This window comes from Sapajus apella, unplaced genomic scaffold (genome assembly GCF_009761245.1).
Source record: "Sapajus apella isolate SASKATOON/1434 unplaced genomic scaffold, GSC_monkey_1.0 scaffold68, whole genome shotgun sequence".
NCBI lineage: Eukaryota > Metazoa > Chordata > Mammalia > Primates > Cebidae > Sapajus > Sapajus apella.
In genome coordinates, this window is record NW_022437008.1 from 6,952,234 (window position 1) to 6,971,920 (window position 19,687).

A 19,687-nucleotide genomic window follows, 5' to 3' on the forward strand; every position below is an offset into this window, starting at 1 on the left:
AACCCCCATCCCTTCCTGTGATGACAGCCGGAGTCCCACTGCCCCCTCCAAAGCAGCAGGTCTCTCCCGGCATCCCAGACCACATCCCTCTTGCCCTGAGGCCTGGCCCCATGGGTGGCTGAATTTTTCACCTGGGCTGTCCAGAACCCCCTAATTTCTGGGCTGTCTGAGACTCCTTCTCCCTACTTTACCAGCCCCATTCGTCCCTTCCACATTCAGCTGTGGGAAGCAGTTCCAATACCCCACCAATCCCCAACCCATGTTCTGCCCTGCCCCTTGGGGACACAGAAGTTTCCTTGCAGACGCTGGGCGTGATGGCTCATGCCTGTAATCCCAGCACTTTGGGAGACTGAGGCGGGAGGATCATGAGGTCAGGAGTTCAAGACCATCCTGGCCAACAGAGTGAAACCCTGTCTCTACTAAAAATACAAAAGTTAGGTGTAATGGTATGCTTCTTGTAGTCCCAGCTACTCAGGAGGCTGAGGCGGGAGAATCGCTTGAACCCAGGAGGTGGAGGTTGCAATGAGCTGAGACTGCACCATTGCACTCCAGCCTTGGTGACAGAATGAGACCCCGTCTCATACAAAAAAAAAAAAAAAAAAAAAAAGTTTCCTAGCAGAAAGCCCCTCACCCAGGGCCAGAAGCCTGGCCCACTGCACGCTGAGGTCTGGCAGCTCAGATCTGGGGGAGCCCTTAACCCTGCTGCTGCTTGAACCCAGCCCAGGGGGTAGGGGGTGGGGATCTAGACTGAAGCTGAGAACCTGTTCAGTGCCTTACCCCCAGTCCTGAGCTCAAGAAGGGGTCCCAGGGCAGAAACAGCAATTCTGTCCCGAGGACTCTGATCCCAGCAGAAGAGGACTCACCTGGCCGATCACAGGTTTAGGAACAGGTAAGTCCCTAAGAGCCAGGATCCTGGACTGAGTTCCCTGGATGCTCTGGGGTGGATGGTGCAGACAGGTTTGTAGGGGAGGACTTTCGGGATAGCCCCCTGCAAGGAGCTGAGGGGAGGAGCCGGCAGACGGAGAAGCCAAGCCGACAGCAATGCCTCTTAGCTGAGGCCTCAGCCCACTCTATAGGTGCTCTGGGGCTGGGAGGGACCTTCAGAGCGGTCCCAAATGGAGACAAGGGGCTGGTGAACCCACAGCAGCAGCAGTCCCTGGGGGCGGGATGGGGTGTGACTTTGGGCAAAAAACTCCCCGGGGCCCAGGGCAGTTCCCATCACTGGGTGCCCCTGGGAACATCAGCAACAGATATTCCTGGCAGCCCCTACAGGACCTCGAGCATGCCTGGGCAGAGCAGCACCTCAACCATCACCCAGGGGCCAGCAGGGAGACATCCTGGAGCTCCCACCTTGCTGGAAGTAAGAGGGAGGTGCCTTCTTGGGCAAGACCAGAGGGCCAGAGATGCCAAGAGGAGAGAGTGCACTGAAGATTCAGTCATATTCAGTGGCATTTATTGGCAACAGAACATTAATTCCGACTGTCATTGGAGTCCATTTCAATTTTGTAGTAACATAAAACAGTTAAGAGTCTAATTTATTCATACAAATCTTGTTAGCATCCAACTTCCACATAATGTAACATATTCCTAAAAAGCTGACAAAGCAGGAGAAATTAAAAACACAAAAGGCATCCATGGACTCTGAAGGCCACAGAGCCAAAGGTGAGTGGGAGGTCGGGGAGACCAGGGCGGCCCCAGAAAGGGCTAGAGGCTTGGAACCGGGATGGGCAGACCCAGAGAGGTGGGCTGAGCCCCAAAGGAGCCGCGGCTTCCACCACATCCCAGATTGAAACCGTCCCCCTGGGGTTGGCAAGAATTGCATGCTGGGCTCTAGACAGAAATACAGTTATAATTAAGCATTAATCAGGCTGCACTCTGGCTCACTTCCTTGTAGCAGAAGGGCCAGTCACGGTGGCTTACGCCTGTAATCCCAGCACTTTGAAAGACTGAGGCGGGTGAATCACCTGAGGTCAGGAGTTCGAGACCAGCCTGGTCAACATGGTAAAACTGTCTCTACTAAAAATACTAAATTAGCCGGGCATGGTGGCATGTGCCTGTAATCCCAGCTACTTGGGAGGCTGATGCAGGAGAATTGCTTGAACCTGTTGGTGGGGGGAGGTTTTGGTGATCGGAGATCGTGCCATTGCACTCTAGCCTGTGCAACCAATAAGGGTGAACCTCCCGTCTCAAAAAAAAAAAAAAACGTTTTTCAGACTCCAACTTGCAGCCAACAGCCTGAGGACTCCCCATAGAGGATGGGAATCAGCCTGAGAACACAGCTTCTTTCTCTCCCGGTCCCAAGACTTCACCCTGCACTCTTCCACCCGTCAACGACCCCCACACTTCACCCACTCCACAACTTAAAAATCCTAACCCCACATTCCCCAAGGAGAGGGATTTGAGGTTCCCTCCTATCTCCTCGTTCCATGACCTTACCACGAATCCTCTTTCTCTGCTGCAACCTGGCATCTCGGCACATTGACTTGCTGTGTGCATCAGGCAATGGATTTGTTATGGTTACAAGGCTGCCCCAATGTTGAGGGACTCCTCCTCGTCACCTCTGCAGCCCCCACACCATCTCAGCAGCGTGCCCCTGCCTCTGGGCTCCAGCAGCACCCTGGTACTTCCCTCAGCAAATTCAAACTCCAGTGCTGTAACTCCTCTTAATTACACGTCTGCGGTGTTTGCATTAGATAGCTGTCACCCTGTAATTTACCCGTACATGGGTTTTAATTGTACATTAATCTTTTCTACATGCCACTCCCCTGCTACAATCTTCAACGGCAGCAGTTTGGGCCATTTTGTTTATTCCTCAGCCAAAAATAGCTGATGAACATAATCAAATATTGTACCTCCTCTTTTTTTGTCAGGATCACCTGCTGTGTATTGGAGCTGGAGAGAGGCTCCTGTCACCTGCAAGCCACCTTTAAGCACAACATTAGACTGTTTCCTGGCTGACAGTAATTTTAGAAGAAAGGTCAGCAGCAACAAGAAATATTCTGATCCTCGCCTCCCCCCGCCAATCCACATCCTCTCCCTCAGGCTCTTGCCTGACGGACCAGGGAGCGACCAGGGAGCGCTCACTTGGGGAGCAATCTCACCAGGGGATGGAAGACAGCCTGTGAAGCTAAAAAATCCACCAGTGTGCAGTTTCCAAGGTCACTTGGAGAACCACAAAGGTGAACTATAAATTACAAAGCCCTGGCTGGCTGCCAGAGCCCCAGGAAGCTCCATTTAGCATATCATTCTCCCAGCAGCAGGATGAAGCCTTAACTCCCTTTCCAACGGAATTTGAATGGAATTGGTTACAAGAATACTGTGATTGAAATATCACCAATTGGCTTTTCATGACAACTCAGCGATAGATTGCAATTGTAATGGAGAGCCGGTGTGTGTGTGAAGGCGTGGCAGTAGTACATTCTGGCCCGCCAAGGTGGCAATGAGGGAGTCCCATACAATATTTATGAAATCCAGATGAAGTCCTACACCAGCAATGAGCTGATATCATAACACAGATTTCAAAAACGCCTTGACATTTGCCCAAGATCAAATTTCCCCTTTCGAAAACCCACGAGGCTTTGTGCTGACAGCAGTCTGCGCGCTTTGCCCCCACCTGCAACCTTCCTCGTTTAAGCCCGGGTAATTAACGCTGCCCTGGGAAGAGGCCAGAAGGGCTGGAACGGCAGAGAACCATAAAGAAATCCCGCACAAGTCCACTTGTCCTTTGAGGAAAACATCAGCAGTGGTGTGCAGTGGTGAAAGACAGGAGTTTTGATGATTTTTATTGTTAAACACTTTCCGACCAGCAAAACAAGGCTTGAGTCATCTCCTGAAATTGGTGAGGCTCTGACAGCAGATTTGGATGGAGAGAGCTATGCAGGGAAGATCCATCACGCAGTAGCACAGGAAACAAACATGAGAACAAGAAATCTATCTCCTGTCTGGGCGCGGTGACTCAACGCCTGTAATCTCAGCACTTTGGGAGGCCGAGGCGGGCAGATCACGAGGTCAAGAGATGGAGACCATCCTGGCCAACGTGGCGAAACCCTGTCTCTACTAAAAACACAAACAATTAGCTGGGCGTGGTGGTGCCTGCCCATAGTCCCAGCTACTCGGGAGGCAGAGGCAGGAGAATAGCTTGAACTGGAAGGCAGAGGTTGCAGTGAGCTGAGATGGTGCCATTGCACTCCAGCCTGGCAACAGAGAGAGACTTTGTCTTAAAAAATAAAAAAGGAAAAGAAAAGAAATCTATCTCCTTAGGGCCAAAGATCTCATTAAGGTGCAGCCTTTGTTTCCTTTTAAGGGAGCCTTTGAGAGTCTGTTAGGAAGGAGATGTTTGAGCCCTCCTGGATCCTCCATGCTTTGGATCCTACACTTTGGGACTTTTTTTAAGAGACAAGGTCTTGCTCAGTCTGGAGTGCAGTGGTGCCATCACAGCTCTCTGCAGCCTCAAACTTCTGGGCTCAAGCGATCCTCCCGCCTGGGCCACCCAAAGGGCAGGAATTACAGGAGTGAGCCACCGTGCCCAGATGAAAGTTAACCTTTCTTTAGGCATCTCCTACCCCACAGGGATCCTTCTGTCAGCAGTGTGTGAAACAGAGCAACCTCACCTTGAATAAGGGCTGGGTAAAATGAGGCTGAAACCTACTGGCCTGCATTCCCAGATGGTTAAGGCATTCTAAGTCACAGGATGAGACAGGAGGTAGGCACAAGATACTGGTCATAAAGATCTTGCTGATAAAACAGGTTGCAGTGAAGAAGCCACCCAAAACCCACCAAAACCAGGATGGTGACAGAGTGACCTCTAGTTGTCCTCACTGCTGCACTCCCAGCAGCACCATGAGAGTTTACAAATGCAGTGGCAATGCCAGGAAGTTACTGTATGGGGTCTAAAAAGGGGAGGCATGAATAATCCACCCCTTATTTAGCAATTCTTTCATTCCTTTTTTTTTTTTTTTTTTTTTTTGAGACCGAGTTTTGTTCTTGTTGCCCAGGCTGGAGTGCATTGGCACGATCTCAGCTCACTCCGGGGTTCAAGTGATTCTCCTGCCTCAACCTCTTGAGTGACTGGGACTACAGGCGTGTACAACCATGAATTTTTGTATTTTTAGTAGAGATGAGGTTTCACCATATTGGCCAGGATGGTCTTGATCTCTTGACCTCTTGATCCACCCGTCGTGGCCTCCCAAATAGCTGGGATTATGGGTGTGAGCCACCACGCCCGGACTACTTTCTTAATAAACTTGCTTTCACTTTACATACTTGCTCAAATTCTTTCTTGTGTGAGATCCAAGAACCCTCTTCTTGGGGTCTGGATTGGGACCGTTTCCTGTAACACTTCTACCTCTAACTGCGGCTTCTGGAGACAAAGATGCACTCACGCACGTACCAGAACTTGGAGCGGTGAGGTGTGAAATACTGCAAGGGACCCAAGCCTGAAGCCGCCAGATTGTTTACGAGTCAAGGCAGGGGCGATTTAGGTGGTTTTTGATAAACACTTCATATTCCACATCCTAAGAGAAGCAGAATACTTGTCAAGCATGCATCTTTATGAGCTGTCTGCCTATAAACCTTGCACGAGAGGTCCGTGCTTAATGTTGGTTTGGCAGTAAATTGGCGCGATGCACAGGTCTGCTGCATCAAATTAGCATCGACCCGTAAAACGTTACTGAATGATTCCTCAAATCTGCCAACTCTTCAAATCAATTTTGGAGAAAGTGTCAAGGGTTTTTTTTTTGTTTTTTTTAAACTTTGATAAACCTTTCATATTAGTTATCACAGAAGAGCATAAACCTCTCTAATCTGTCTTCCCACAAAAAAAAAAAGGTGTTGTTTTTCCCAAACTGCTTTTAGCTCATCTTTGCATGCCCGCCTCCACATCGCATAAACAACGTGTGTGTCATGGTTTCATTTTCACCCTATTTTAAAGCAAATGGTAGTTGGCTCACACTGTCCATACCCCCGGTCCCAAAGCTTGGAGAGAATTTCCACTGCATCAGGAAAAAGTTCTCACCCTTGGCCTTTGAGATAAGCAATCCCCAGCTCACCTCCTCCAGGAAGCCTTCCATAGCTCTCCAGTGAACCCTGACCATCGCCTTATGCACTTGTGTGTTAGGTCAACTGGACCTCAATATCTCCTGGGGACTAAGCCCACATTTTTTCCACTGCTGGCCCTCAGGGACGGATGAGGTGTTGTCATCCCCCCCACATACCCATTTTTGAGGCGCAGCCTGGGGCTCCCTCCTCTGTGGAGCAGGTACCATCAGAACTCACTATAGCCTCCAGCTTCTGGGCTCAAGAGATCCTGCTGCCTGGGCATCCCAAAGAGCTGGCGTTATAGGAGTAATCCGAGCCAGAATCCCTTGCCCGCCCTTCCCCGCTGGCTAAGTCACAGTTGTGTATGAAACTGTCGCCCTCTCCTGGGGACAATGGCTGGGTCTCAAAACCACCCAAAGGGTCTGCCCCAGAGCTCTCCTCCCCTGGGCTATCCTGCTTTCCCAGTTAGCTGTGTTGGACTTGAGGAAGGAGGGGCAAGCCACATCCAAAAAAAGGAGGCTTCACCATGGCCCTCATGAAAACGCCAAGAAGGCAGGAGTGGAGCAGCTGATGACATATATGGCCCTTCTGCCTTTGTTTGACCAAAGGCACATCATTTATGAAAAAATAGTGTTGGGAAAGCTCAGGCGGCCGCACGGTGGAGGGATGGAGTGCTGTTCTTTTAGGGGGAACGGGGGTTCTTAGGCTTCTTCAGAGGGACCCAATGACAGACGCATCATCAGGGAGGTCGCCGCCCAAGGATGCTCTCAAATGGCCAGCGCCTAGAGGACTGGGGGTGAGCAAGGCTGTGGGGTGCACTGCGGCAGCTCTGGCAGAAGCTGGCTTTGGAGAAGGAGGAGGTCATTCAGACGTGTGACATCCCCCAGACCGAGAACCCAACTTCCAGAGCCCTCACCATGGCAGCCCAGTTGACAAGTCCCTGTCAAGTCAGCTGGGGTGGGAGAGGATGGAGACACCAATGGGAGACCCTTCACCCCGGCAGGCCTGTCCTGTGACTGTTCAGGGCACCGTGACACAAACGTGGGCACGACAGACAGGGCAGCCCCCAAGCTTTTTTTTTTTTTTTTTGTCTCGTGACAAGAGGGGAAAAAAAAAAAAAATAAAGAGCCCTAGAGAGACAAATGAATCAAAGCCTGTCTCATGAGTCCATGGTTGGTCTAGGGCCCAGAATCTGCATCTCTGACCAGCAACCCATGTGATTCTGGGGCAGGTGGCCAGTTCTCCGGATTTATTCAGAGAAACTCCAGTCTACTCCATCCCTTGGCTTCCAGCCTGGGAGATTCAAACCCGCCCAGCAGGAGAAATCAGAAGCACCGCCAGACGTTTCCACAATGTGGGGATGGAAGTGAATTCTACAATTTGGGGACGAAAGGAAATTTTCAAATTTGTTGAATAATGTTTCCAGGTCTAAAATATCCTTGGTAAAAAATTAAACTGCATTCGTCATCTGAGAAATAAAATTAAAACCACGGTGTGATACCTCTGCACACTCACAGAATGGCTAAAATGGGAAAGACCCACAACGCCAAGTGTTGGTTGGACAGGACGCAGAGCGGGAGAGTTATGTATGTAACGCTCATGCATAACTGGCGAGGAGGTGGGAATATCAGTATGACCACTTTAGAAAGCTATCCAGCATGGAGCCGGGAGTGGTGGCTCACGCCTATAGTCACAGCACTTTGGGAGGCTGAGGTGGGTGGACCACCTGAGGACAGGAGTTCAAGACCACCCTGGCCAACATGATGAAACCCTGTCTCTACTAAAAATACAAAAATTAGCCAGGTGTGGTGGCACATGCCTGTAGTCCCAGCTACTCGGGAGGCTGAGGCAGGAGGATCACCTGAACCTGGGAGGCAGAGGGTGCAGTGAGCAGAGATCCTGCCAGTATACTTCAGCCTAGGTGACAGTGAGACTCTAGTCTCAAAAAAAAGAAAGAAAAAACCACACACACAAGGGAAACCAATCCATGTCCTTAGGAGTAAGGGGAGCAGTTTTCTGTGGCGGAGGTGAACGACTGGAAGAGGTCACAGGGGGTTCTGGGGTCCCAGTCATGTTCCGATTCCTTCTCCAGTGCTGGGGTCACAGGCATGCTCAGTTTGCAGACATTCACTGCATTGTATACGTAGGGTCTGTTTGCTTTTCTGTATGTGTGCTACATTTACAATAAAAGGCTTAAATATGTACAGTAGTACAATGCAGGACAGGAAGACATCATTAGCAAACTGCTTAGAAAAAACAAGATTGGGCTGTATAATCCCAGCATTTTGGGAAGCCGAAGTAGGTGGATGACTTGAGCTCAGGAGTTCGAGATCAGCCTAGGCAACATGACAGAACCCTTTCTCTACTAAAAATACAAAAAAGCTGGGCATGGTGGTGGGAGCTTGTGGTTCCAGCTACTTGGGAGGTTGAGATGGGAGGATTATTTGAGTCCAGGGGATGGAGGTTGCTGTGAGCCGAGATCCCACCACCACACTCCAGCCTGGGTGACAGAGGGTTAACCTGTTTTTTTTTTTTTTTTTTTTTTTAAAAAAAAAAAAAAGAAAAAGCAGGACTTGAGGGGACACTGGCCAGTGTGGCTACATGCCCCCCCAAGCCTCTGTCACATCACCAGGCAAGGCCCTTGATCAATTTGCTTCCTGACATCCAAGATAAAATGGGACTGACCGTTCACCGGGATAACAGTAATAATGGCAGTGGTAGCTGGCGTGATTGCGGGCTGTTAGACACAACCGCTCTAGAAGGTGGGCTCTCTTGTTATCCCCGTTTTATAGACGAGGAGAGTCCCTAGCCCACAGTGACCACACGGTAAGGCTGGGATTGAACCCAGGCAGTCTGACTCAGGTGCCGGCTTCAGTCGCAACCTAGAGGTGGCTGCCAGGGTGGAGGGAGGGCGGGGAGTGGTTGCCATGGCTGTGCACAGACACATTAACCCGTGGAAGGAGGAATCAAGAAGAGTGAAATAATAGGCATAGATTGCGCTTTCACAGGGATGAATGGTCATGAAATTAAATTTGCAGATGAGGCCAAATCTCATGAGGCCCCAAATCTAAGCAAGAAACAGCAAGATGGCCCCAACCAGGAGAAATGCAATTTCCCATGCACGCCAAGGCAGTACTCCTCATGAAATGACTTGTGAGAAAGAGGCGTGTGAGTGGCTACCGAGAGGGATGGCGAGGTGGCGATGACCACTGACGGCAGGCGGCATCTGCACCAGCAGCAGGCCCGGCCCCAGGCACAGCGACAGGGAGGGGACGTCCGGGTGCGATCCCAGTGCCACTCCCAGCCCATGCCAGCCTCTGCCAAGGGGATTCAAACAGACACAAGAAAGCTGAGTCCTTTGAAGATAGAATCAAATCGGCCCCAGATGTCTATAGGAGGAATACGGAAGAGCATTCCTGGAAGAAAGAATCACACACGAAAAGGGGAAGGTGTCAGAAGGAACCAAGAGCACTGGCCTCAGCAAGTCAGAGAGAGGCTGGCTGCATCTCCCCCCGGCTCAACCTGTGTGGGCAGATTGCTGAATCACATGCTGAGCCCAACCAGGGTAAACAGTGCCGGCTTTGTGCACTGGCTCAATCAGTGTAGACAGCTTGCCTACATTACATACTGATTCCAACCAGTGTAGACAGACTGCATTGCACATTGAGTTCAGCCACTCCAGCTCTGGGGGACAGAACCTGATGGTTCTGGCCAACATCTGAGGGGAGGCCGGGGCCTGAGCTCAGCCACAGGAAAAGCCACTGAATCTAGAGAGTTTGAGAGCTCTGAACCTTGTGCAAAGACCCCACAGAGTGTGGAGCAAGCACAGACTACACGGAAGGTTCCAGTGCTCATGCCCTAGACTCAACCAAGTGTAGACAGACTGCCTGCCCCACGCACTGGCCCCGCCAGTGTAGACAGACTGCCCGCCCCACGCACTGGCCCCGCCAGTGTAGACAGACTGCCCGCCCCACGCACTGGCCCCGCCAGTGTAGACAGACTGCGCAGTTTAACGCACTCTCCCTGCCCACATGCAATCGCTGAGTGCCTTCTCCATGCCGAGCTCCTCCTAGCCAACACAGCTGGAAAGAGCAGCATCTGCACCAACACAGTGACCTGCTTGTGTTTGCTCAACTTCCTCAGGACCAGATGTATGAGGCTCTGCACATGGCAGGTCAGTGTCTGCTGGATGCTTGGATGTGGCACAGCAAGCAGAGCTCCTGCAGCTCGAGGCTGGAGGAGGGTCTCAGTGCTGCAAGGCTGGGCTGAATAAGTCTTGTCCTAAGAGATGAGTCAGCCCCCAAAAGAGGCAGCCTTGAAGGTGGGGATGAGTTGCCTGCCAAGCGCGGGTCAGTTTGTGTCCAGGCTAGGGGCTGCTGGCAGAGGGGCTCTCCTGTGTCAGCTTCTTACTGATGAGCATCTGGGCATATCCAGGGTCCACAGTGGTGAAGGCAGCAGACAGAATGGAGTGGCCAGTCTGGCCCAGGAAGGCTCGCCTGAAGAGGGTGTCCTCTGGGCAAGGAATCAGCTCTGGGAGGGGGCCTAGGGACCAAGGAGTAATGTGTAGCTCCTAGCATCCTCTGCTTGGCTCTCTTCCCTCTTATCCCTGAGTCTGGCCCAGCCAGGAAGGAGCTGGCTCAGACCCAGGTAGTGAGGACAAGGTGACAGCGACCTGGGCTGTTGCCTGCAGCTCGGCGGCCACTCAGCTCAGGGCCTGCAGCCAGCAGCGTGGGCACAACGGGAAATGGGGTGACTCATAGACCTGCTTCCCTGGTTGCCAGCTCTGGAGGACAGAGCCTGGTAGATGGGGCCGTTATCTGCAAGGAGCCCCAGGCCCGAGCTGCGCTGTAGACAGCCACGGGAAATTCACCAACATCAGAGGGCACTGTAGAGCCCCAAGCCTTGGGCAGAGCCCCTTGCAGAGGGTGCAGCAGGTGGAGACTGGCTCCCTTGGGGAGGAGGAAAAGGAGAGACGGCTGAGAGAAAAGAGTATAAGAGAGGATTCTTTCTGGGACCAGCGGGTGGCAGGTGAAGGACCTCTGAGGGTCCAGGAAGCTAAGTGGACAAAACATAGACAGAGATCACCATTGGCCAGCACTCAGCTCTGGAGGGAAGTAGGCATCCGAGCCACAGCAGGTGGTCAGCTCCATTCCCCCAGTGGAGGCCCATCCTGAATGAGTCCGGAGGCAAACGCTGGACCAGGACCACGGATCTGAGCTTTGAGCAGCTTGTCCCCAACACGGGGCCATGGGCACTGGGCTGTCACTTGCCAAGTGCCCCAGACCTGCTGGGGCTGAATGGTGAACAGACAGGAGAGGAAGGCAGTGGAAGAACCAAGGGTTCAGAGCACATAACCAGTGGCCTGGCCACCCAGTCCTCGGAGGATGTGACCCAGCCAGAGTGGACAGGTGCTTGGCACTCCAGGGGGTGGCCATGTCTCTGGGAGTGGACAACTCCCAATAGCATCCCACGAGTTAGCATCCTGACCACTCCTCACCACATCCCCTCCCACACCTAATCCAGCCAGGTACCAGTTTAGACAGAATGACTTGCAGAACGCACTGGTTTGACCAGTGTAGACAGACAACATGTATGGTGTGCTGAGATCCACTAGTATAAACAGATGGCCTGCATCACGAACTAGGGGCTCAACCAGATGCCTGCTTTGCGCGCTAGCTCAACCAGTATAAACGCACTGCCTACACCACACACTGGTTTCAACCAGTATAAACGTACTGTCTACATCACACATTGGTTTCAACCTGTGTAGACACATCGCCTACATTGCACACTGATTTCAGCCAGTGTAGACGCACCAACTACATCGCACACTGGTTTCAACCAGCATAGATGCACCACCTATATCACACAGTGTTTTCAACCAGTGTAGACAGACTGCATTGCACACTAGGCTCAACCATCCTGGCTCCAAGAGCCACAGCCTGATGGACCAGGCCAACGCCTTGAGGGGAAGCCCATCCACTCCTCTTTAAGGCCACAGTGGTCTTTCTCCAGGATTACTGCAGCTCCATCCTCGCTGGTCTTCCTACTCTGCAGGAGTTCATAGGATAAAGTCTCAAGTCTCTCCCCAATTGTGAAGCCGCTACGTATCCAGGTCTCCAGCCACATCTCACCTGCTCCTCCACTCGGCTGGCCACACGGGCCTTCCTACAGCTCCTGGACAGCGCTCTTCCTGCCCTCTCATACATTCCCTCCACAGGGAGCCCTGGCACGCTCTTGCCTGCGCCTGCCTGGCATGCTGGAGTCTGTCTCTCTCCAGCCTTTCCTCCCACACAGCCCCCTAACCCTGCTTAGTTCCCACTCCTCCTTCAGACCTCAGCTGTAGGGCCACCTCTTCTGAGAAGTCCTCCTGACCTCTCAGTCCAGGTTAGATTACTCTTTGGTAGGTCTCATAGCACCTGGGTGTTTATTTCCTTATATTCTTTATATCCTTATCACAGCCTAGAATCACACATTAGTCATTCTTTTTATTAATGTCTTTGGCAGAAAATGAATTAGTGAATGAGGACTAAATGAGGGTCTCCATCCCACCCTCTATAAACTCACAAGGGCAGGGACCACCCTTAGCTTTGCTCACCTCATGTCCCCAGGGCCTGGTACTATGCCTAACACCTGCTCCATAAATGTTCAGGGAGGGTTGAGTAAGGGATAGTGAGTGACAACGGGACTGGCACCCGGAGTGTAGGAGAGAGAATCATTTGGCAACAGGTTTCAATGTTGATGATTCCAATTTAGTTCAAATAAATGTCACTCACCAGGGCCAACACTGGCCATGGCTTGGCAGGGAAAGGGCATCTTGCCCTCGGTCACCAGCACCAAGAAATACTGATTTCCCAGAAATGTATGGTGTTCTATGCGGGAAGAGGGAATGTGAGACCCAGGCCACCAACCTGGGAGGACAGCTGTGTCAGCTGCCCCCAGCCCCAGGCCTGCATATGGACTTAGTCCATTCCTTTTGCTGTAAAGGAATCCTGAAGGCTAGGTAATATATAAAGAATAAAGGTCGGGCACGCTAGCTCACGCCTATAATCCCAGCACTTTGGGAGGCTGAGGCGGGCAGATCACTTGAGGTCAGGAGTTCGAGAACAGCCAGGCCAACATGGTGAAACCCCGTTTCTACTAAGAATACAAAAAAAAAAAAAAAAAATTTAGCCAGGCGTGGTGGTGCATGCCTATAATTCTAGCTACTTGGGAGGCTGAGGTGGGAGTATTTTTTGAACCTAAGAGGCAGATGCCGCAATAAGCTGAGATCGTACCACTGCACACTCCAGACTGGGTGACAGAGTGGGCCTCTTTCTTTAAAAAAAAAAAAAAAAAAGCCAGCACTTTAGGAGACCGAGGCAGAAGGATCACTTGAAGCAAGAAGTTCAAGATGAGCTTGGACAACATAGGGAGACCCCATCTCTACAAAAAAAAATTTAAAAATTAGCAGACACGGTGGTGTGCATCTATAGTCCCAGCTATGCAAGAAGCGGAGGCAGAAGGATTGCTTGAGCCTGGGAGTTCAAGGCTGCAGAGAGTTGTGACAGCACCACTGTACTCCAGCCTGGGCAACAGAATGAGACACTTGCCTCTAAAAAGAAAAAAGGATTTGGCTCACAGTTCTGCAGGCTGTACATGCATGAAACATGGTGTGAACATTTGCATCTAGTGAGGGCCTCATGGTCTTCCACTTACAATGGAAAGGTAAGAGGAGCCGATGTGTGCAGAGATCACAGAGGTAGGGGGTGGGTGCCAGGCTCTTTTCAACAACCAGCTCTCATGGGACCTAATAGAGCAAAAGCTCCCTCACTGCCCCAGAATAGCATTACTCCATTAAGGATCCGCTTCCATGACCCACCTCCCATTAGACCCCACCACTAACATCAGGGATCACATTTTAACATGAGATTCAGAGGGGACAAACATCCAAACTATTGCACAGATACTCTCTGACTTCCTGAAAGGTGGCTTTGACCATAGGGCCAGGGCTGCTTCTTGGGCGTCAACTCACCTGCACGCAGCCTTCCCCAGTCTCTCACTGGCCCAGGCTGCACTGCCGAATTTCTAAGAGCCCAGGAAGGAACCCAACCAGCGCAGGCTAGAATGCCACATCACAATGACAGGTATTTTATACAGGGTAAAAGTCACTTTTTTCCATGACCAATTTGTAAGCCTCATCATCTGCCACACTGATTTACTGGCCACAGGGTCACACATCCTCCAGCTGATGAGAAATGAGATGGCATCTTCTGCATCCTCTGCTACCTGAGCTAATGCAGCTCTCTGTCCCGAGATTGTCTGGGTCGATGGTCTTCCTCCAGAGGGAACACAGCCACTCTGGAGTCAGATGAGCCCTGAATGTGGCACCAAAGACAGCACCAAACAGCCTACCGTCAGCACACTGTCACCATGCACGCTGCTCACGCTCAGCCTGCTTTCCCAAGTTGCAAGACATTGATGCCATATCTACATCTGGGCACCATCCTCAATTTAAACTTTTTTTTTGAGACAGAATCTCCCTGTCACCCAGGCTGGAGTGCAGTGGCGCGATCTTGGCTCACTGCAACCTCTGCCTCCTGGGTCCAAGTGATTCTCCTGCCTCAGCCTCCCAAGTAGCTGGGATTACAAACATGTAATCCCGCCACCACACACAGGTAATTTTTGTCATTTTGGTACAGACAGGGTTTCGCCATGTGGGCCAGGCTGGTCTTGAACTCCTGACCTCAAGTGATCTGCCTGCCTCAGCCTCTTAAAATGCCGAGATTACAGGTGTGAGCCACTGCGCCCAGCCAATTTTTCAAGAATTTATTTACTTATTTCATTTTTTGCTGTCTCAGTGCTGGGTCACACTGATCTCCTTGGGTCAGCACTATATAAATCTCCTGTTTATAACTCATCACCTTCTGGTTAGCTGAAAGGCTGGCCACTCGTTCCAAGTGGTATTTATTGGCTCTAATTGCTCATTAAAGAGCTGCCCCACGTTTCTCCATTGTGGCTGCCACGCACCAGTAAATTGGGGTGGTTAGATTTTCCAAGCTGTAAAGCAGCAGATTTGGCTAAGACAAGGATCTCAGACTCCAGGCCAGGCAGCAGGCAGAAGATGGGGATGTCAGCCAGGGACACACCTTCCCCATCAGCCCCTACAAGCATGGCCACACCCACTGAAAATTTCTCGAGCCAGACGCATCAGCAAACAATGATCAAAGCTCAGAGAGCCCTTTCTCTCTTCCATCAGCAAAACCACAAAAAGCCTCTGGCAGGAACTCCGAGCTCAGAGCAGGCGGGCAGGCTGCGGGACATTTCCAATCAGCCTAATCTGACTCTCCTCCTTTAAAGAGAATTGAAGGCAAATTCTGAGACGATCCCACAAGGCATATTTTCTCAACACACACACACAGCAAAAAAAGTAGTTTCTGGACTTTCTCAGACTTATTAGCTTACATAAACAGAGATTTGAATAAATGTTTAAAAAACGAAATTCCCTGGATACCCTGTAATCAGTAAATGTTCATTATGGAAACACAGCAAATATGCATGAAATTTCCCAAGTGATACTCTGGCTACAAGATTAAAAAGGCATCTCTAACAGCAGGCTGAGTTACAAAGCATCCTCTGTCGTCGGTCATAGTCCGGGGGGACGTTCTGCCAAGCCTTGGAGGTCACATGAGCCTGCTGTCCTCTCCCAGCCAGAGCCAAGGAAAATCAGAAGATGCGCATTTTGCCTGCTCAGGCAGTTTATAAATGAGCCCCCCGTGCTGCCTGATTGACGCCTCTCAATAAATAATTAATCCTTGACCTTGCTTCAGGAAAGCCTTGACTTTTTAATTTGGGGTCTTTTTTAAAAATCAATACCCGGGAAACATAATTCACTCTTACCGAGTCTGATTCCAGGTTAATAAATAAGTAAATAAATGGGCTGCACTATGTGTCCCAGGGTAACTGGCCCAGGTGACGGGTCAGGTTCCGACTTTGAGGTTTACTGTGTTCAAATACTATTGGATAATTGATCAGCCGATCCAACTGGAACTAACATTCACATCCTTAAGAGGTTCCCTCTCTTCAGGGTTCCAATGTTATTCTTCCCGGGGGTCACTTCACAGAGGCCAGTCTACTGAACGCTCCTGAATGAACTTCCACCCCCTACTCCCACCTTCTGTGCTTGGGGTGTCCTAAATTAAAATTAAAAGAGGATCTTCTGCTGGGATGAGTGTCACTCCTTCCTGTGGTCTGTCTGCCTGCCTTGCCTTTGGGACAGGGCAGGAAAGGTCTTGGCAGTTAGAAAATTTTAAAGAAGGCTCTGCCAAGCCTGTTCCAGCGGGTGCTCTGTCCTAGGGCAGGACTTCCCCACAGGCAGGCAAGGGTCAAGGTGAACTCAGAAGAGAAAGGTTACCCAGGAAAGTGGGCTTGGTACTGAAGCTCGTCAGCATCTGGGGAGGGCAGGAGGGATAAAAGGGGGTTGATCTGCCTCTTAATCCTGTCCCCCGCCCCACCCACCATCCACTCCAGAGCAGCTACTACCTCCCCTGCACCCAACGCCTCTCCCACGTGCTGTGCTGCTGCGCCAGATCGCGGCAAGCAGATGGAGAGGGGCCGGGACGCCCGCTCCCCTTAACGGAGCTGATCACGGCTCAGGAGCCAGCGAGGGTGGCCCAGGAACGCGGAGTCCCCTGGGACACCGGGGACGACTGCGGGACAGAAAGCCCCAGGATCGGCGCCTACTTCTCGGTTAAAACAGCCAGCCAGGCAGCAGAGCCCACAGCCGAGGGAGCCGCAGCCGCTTCATCTCCGGGTCGGGGTCGCGGGCGAGGAGACGACATACGCCAAAGTTAGGACGGCGGGAATCCCGCACCGGAGAAGGAATCGGGGTCACCTCAGACCCAAGCCCCAGCCTCAAAATTGCCAAAACCGGCGATCGCCCTCCTGGCCCCGCCGGCCTCCAGCGAGGCCAGAGCAGGTCTGCAGAGGCTGCAGCTGGTAGCCGGAGTTACAGCCGCCGCCAGAGCTCGGCTCGCTCCCGCCCCAAACGGATCCTTTCAGCGCCCACCGGAGCCGCCCAAGGTTCCGACTCCCGCACTCCCGGACACACGTACGCACACACCTTCACACCATCACTGACGCACGCACACTCGCCTCCAGCACTAACAGGCCGGTGCTCTGGAGAGTCGCGGGGTGGGGACGCGCGCTACCGAGCCGCTGGGTAGGAAGCCAAGGCCACTTAAACTTCCCCCCTCGCCCCTGCCCGCCGCAACCCACCCCAGTCCCGGCCCCGGAACGCGCAAGGAAGTCCCGGCGCCCCGAGCGCTCCTGCCCGGGCCCTTGGCGCTCGCGTCTCGGCGCCCGACGCCGCCTCCCCGCGCTCAACACGAAGGGCCCAGAGGAGGAGCGCGAGACCACAGGGACTCAGAGGGGCGGCAGTTCACAGAAGCGCTGCGACGAGCGAGATCCAAGGAGCGAAAGTCTAATTAAAGTTCCCGCTACCCAGACCAGTCCCTAAAGTGGAGCCAGACCCAAGCCCCGCACGCCCCACCTCCGCCCGCGGCTTCGGACTCCCATCCAGGTGAGGTGGCCGGGATGGCGCGCAGTGCAGTCCCGGGCCCGCTCGGAACCACTCCTGGCGTCCCTGCCGGCCAGGAGCCTGCGCAGGGCGGGAACAGGGGTGGAGTATGGGCGCAGCCACTCACCTGGCGCAGCGGACGCTCCCGAGGCCGCGGACGCCTCCAGTCCGGGCGCGGTTCTTCGCGGCGGATCCTCCTCTCGGGGCGCGCAGGCGGCGGGGAGGACCTCCGCCCCAGCTCGAGCCCAGTGCCGCCTCCTGCTCCGAGCGGAACCCGGTGCGATCTGAGGGCAAGTGGTGTGGGGCCGGCGGCCGGAGAGCGTGGAAGAGCGAGAGGTCGCGGTGCGGCGTTCCTCTTCGGCCCCCAGCGCGATCGGTCCCCCACCTCCCGCAGCCTCGTCCTCTCTCCTTCCCGCAGCACTGCTGGAGCCGGCTAGCGCGCCGGGAAGGCTCCTAGCGAAGTGAGAGCTAAGCCTCCGGCGAGGCTGGAAATAGCGCGGCGCCCGCCCGGCGCCCCGCCCCCGGCCCGTGCCCCGCCCCGCAGTGGTGGTGGCGACGGCGGTAGCCGGGCCGGGCGGGGATAGCTCCCGCGATGTGCTCGGCCCTCCCGGGGGCTCGCGGGCGCCGCGCCCACGCGCGCTCTGCGGCTCCCGCGGCCCTGCTGGCCGCGCGCTCAGGAGTCGCTGCTGGGCGCGGTCCGGCGGCCGCGCGGGTGGGAGCGGCCGTGGCGGGGGCTGCGCCGGTCTCCCGGTCCCGGAGAGCCGGACTCCGGCCTGCAGCTTGGCTCCAGATCGTGGCCAGTGCTGCCACTTCCTCGGTGGGTCGCACGCGGCGCCGACCCGGGTAAAAGACCAGGCGTTACCAGGGCGGGCCTTAACCACAGCCGGGCAGGGCACGAGCCCAGGACCCGACGCTGCGGGGGCTCAGGGCTCGCGAAAGGCGGAAGATTGATCCTGAGGAAGATTCTGGGAGCTCTCTGGGCTTCAGCGAGTGCAATTCAGTCAAGCCTGCGGGCTGCCTCAGGCCCCCGTGTCTGCATCCATCCCCAATCCCTGAGGCTCTGGATTCTGCTGAAAGTGCCCTGCGATCCAGGCGCTCCCTTCAGGGCTTCATCCCGGAAGTTTCTGTCCGGTCACCTGCCTGAGAGCGGGGCCAACCGACCCTCTTCATACGCACTCGGGAAAACGGCGTGGGGAATGGAACCTGCCCACAGCCACATAGCACCGGGGCAGCGCAGGGACAGGAACCTGGTTTTGGGTCCTTATTCTTCCTGAGACGAGGCAGCCCCCGCCTGCAAGGGGCAAGCAGGCCTTGGGAAGGAGCGCGGGCTGTTTTCTCGCAGGAGCTGTAGGAAACTGTGCACATCAGTCTCCTATTAGTCCTGAAGAGACACCCAGTATTTTCAAACACCTGCTGAGAAGCCTTTAATAAAATAACGTGAAACACCCTCGCCCTCACCTCTTTAATGGTACCTGCTGGCTAGTTAGCCTGATTCGGACCAGCTGACCCTGAGTGAGGGATGGAATTGGGAAGCGGGATGGGCCCGTGGCTCTTGACTGACTGGAGTGGGGGAAAGCAGGCAGAGAGCAGAGCCACTCAGCTCGAGGGCCCTGGGGCCTCCTTAATGCTCCAGGTGAGCTCAGAGCATCCAGAAATAGACAAACACAGTTAAGAAGACAAATGGAAACATGGCAAACAGCTCATGGTCTTCCTTTAATTCTTGCAGCAACAGAGTAGACAGTATCGCTTTCATGTTACACACAGGGAATTGAGGTGCAAGAATGCCGCCAGGTTGCTGGGCTCCACACAACTGGAGAATGGCCCAGGTGTGATGATTCCAAACTGGAAAAGGTTTGGTTTTGGGGCTCCCTCTCCAGGACTGTAGGTTCGGAATGTTCCAAGCCCGGGGCTGTGCTGGGACCCAGGCACGCTCCACTGCGTGCACTCGTGAGGGAAGAGTGTGTGTGTGTGTGTGTGTGTGTGTGGCTGAAACCACCCTCCTCCACCTCAGTCACGTGCAGATTGGAGGAGCTGAGTGCAAAGGCCAGGGACTCAAGTGTCAGGAAGAACAGAACAGTGGAACCCTTATTCATC

General features: G+C 53.4%; 1 protein-coding gene across 2 annotated transcripts in view; it reads right to left on the bottom strand.

The window, feature by feature from the left end:
* CHST8 (carbohydrate sulfotransferase 8) overlaps positions 1–18,085 on the bottom strand; it is a 144,726-nt gene extending 126,641 nt beyond the window's left edge. For both annotated transcript variants that reach the window (XM_032249116.1, XM_032249117.1), the window contains exon 1: positions 17,721–18,085. The gene's annotated coding sequence lies outside the window, so the exon portion shown is untranslated. The remainder of the gene's footprint in view (positions 1–17,720) is intronic.
* Positions 18,086–19,687: the final 1,602 nt, after the last annotated feature.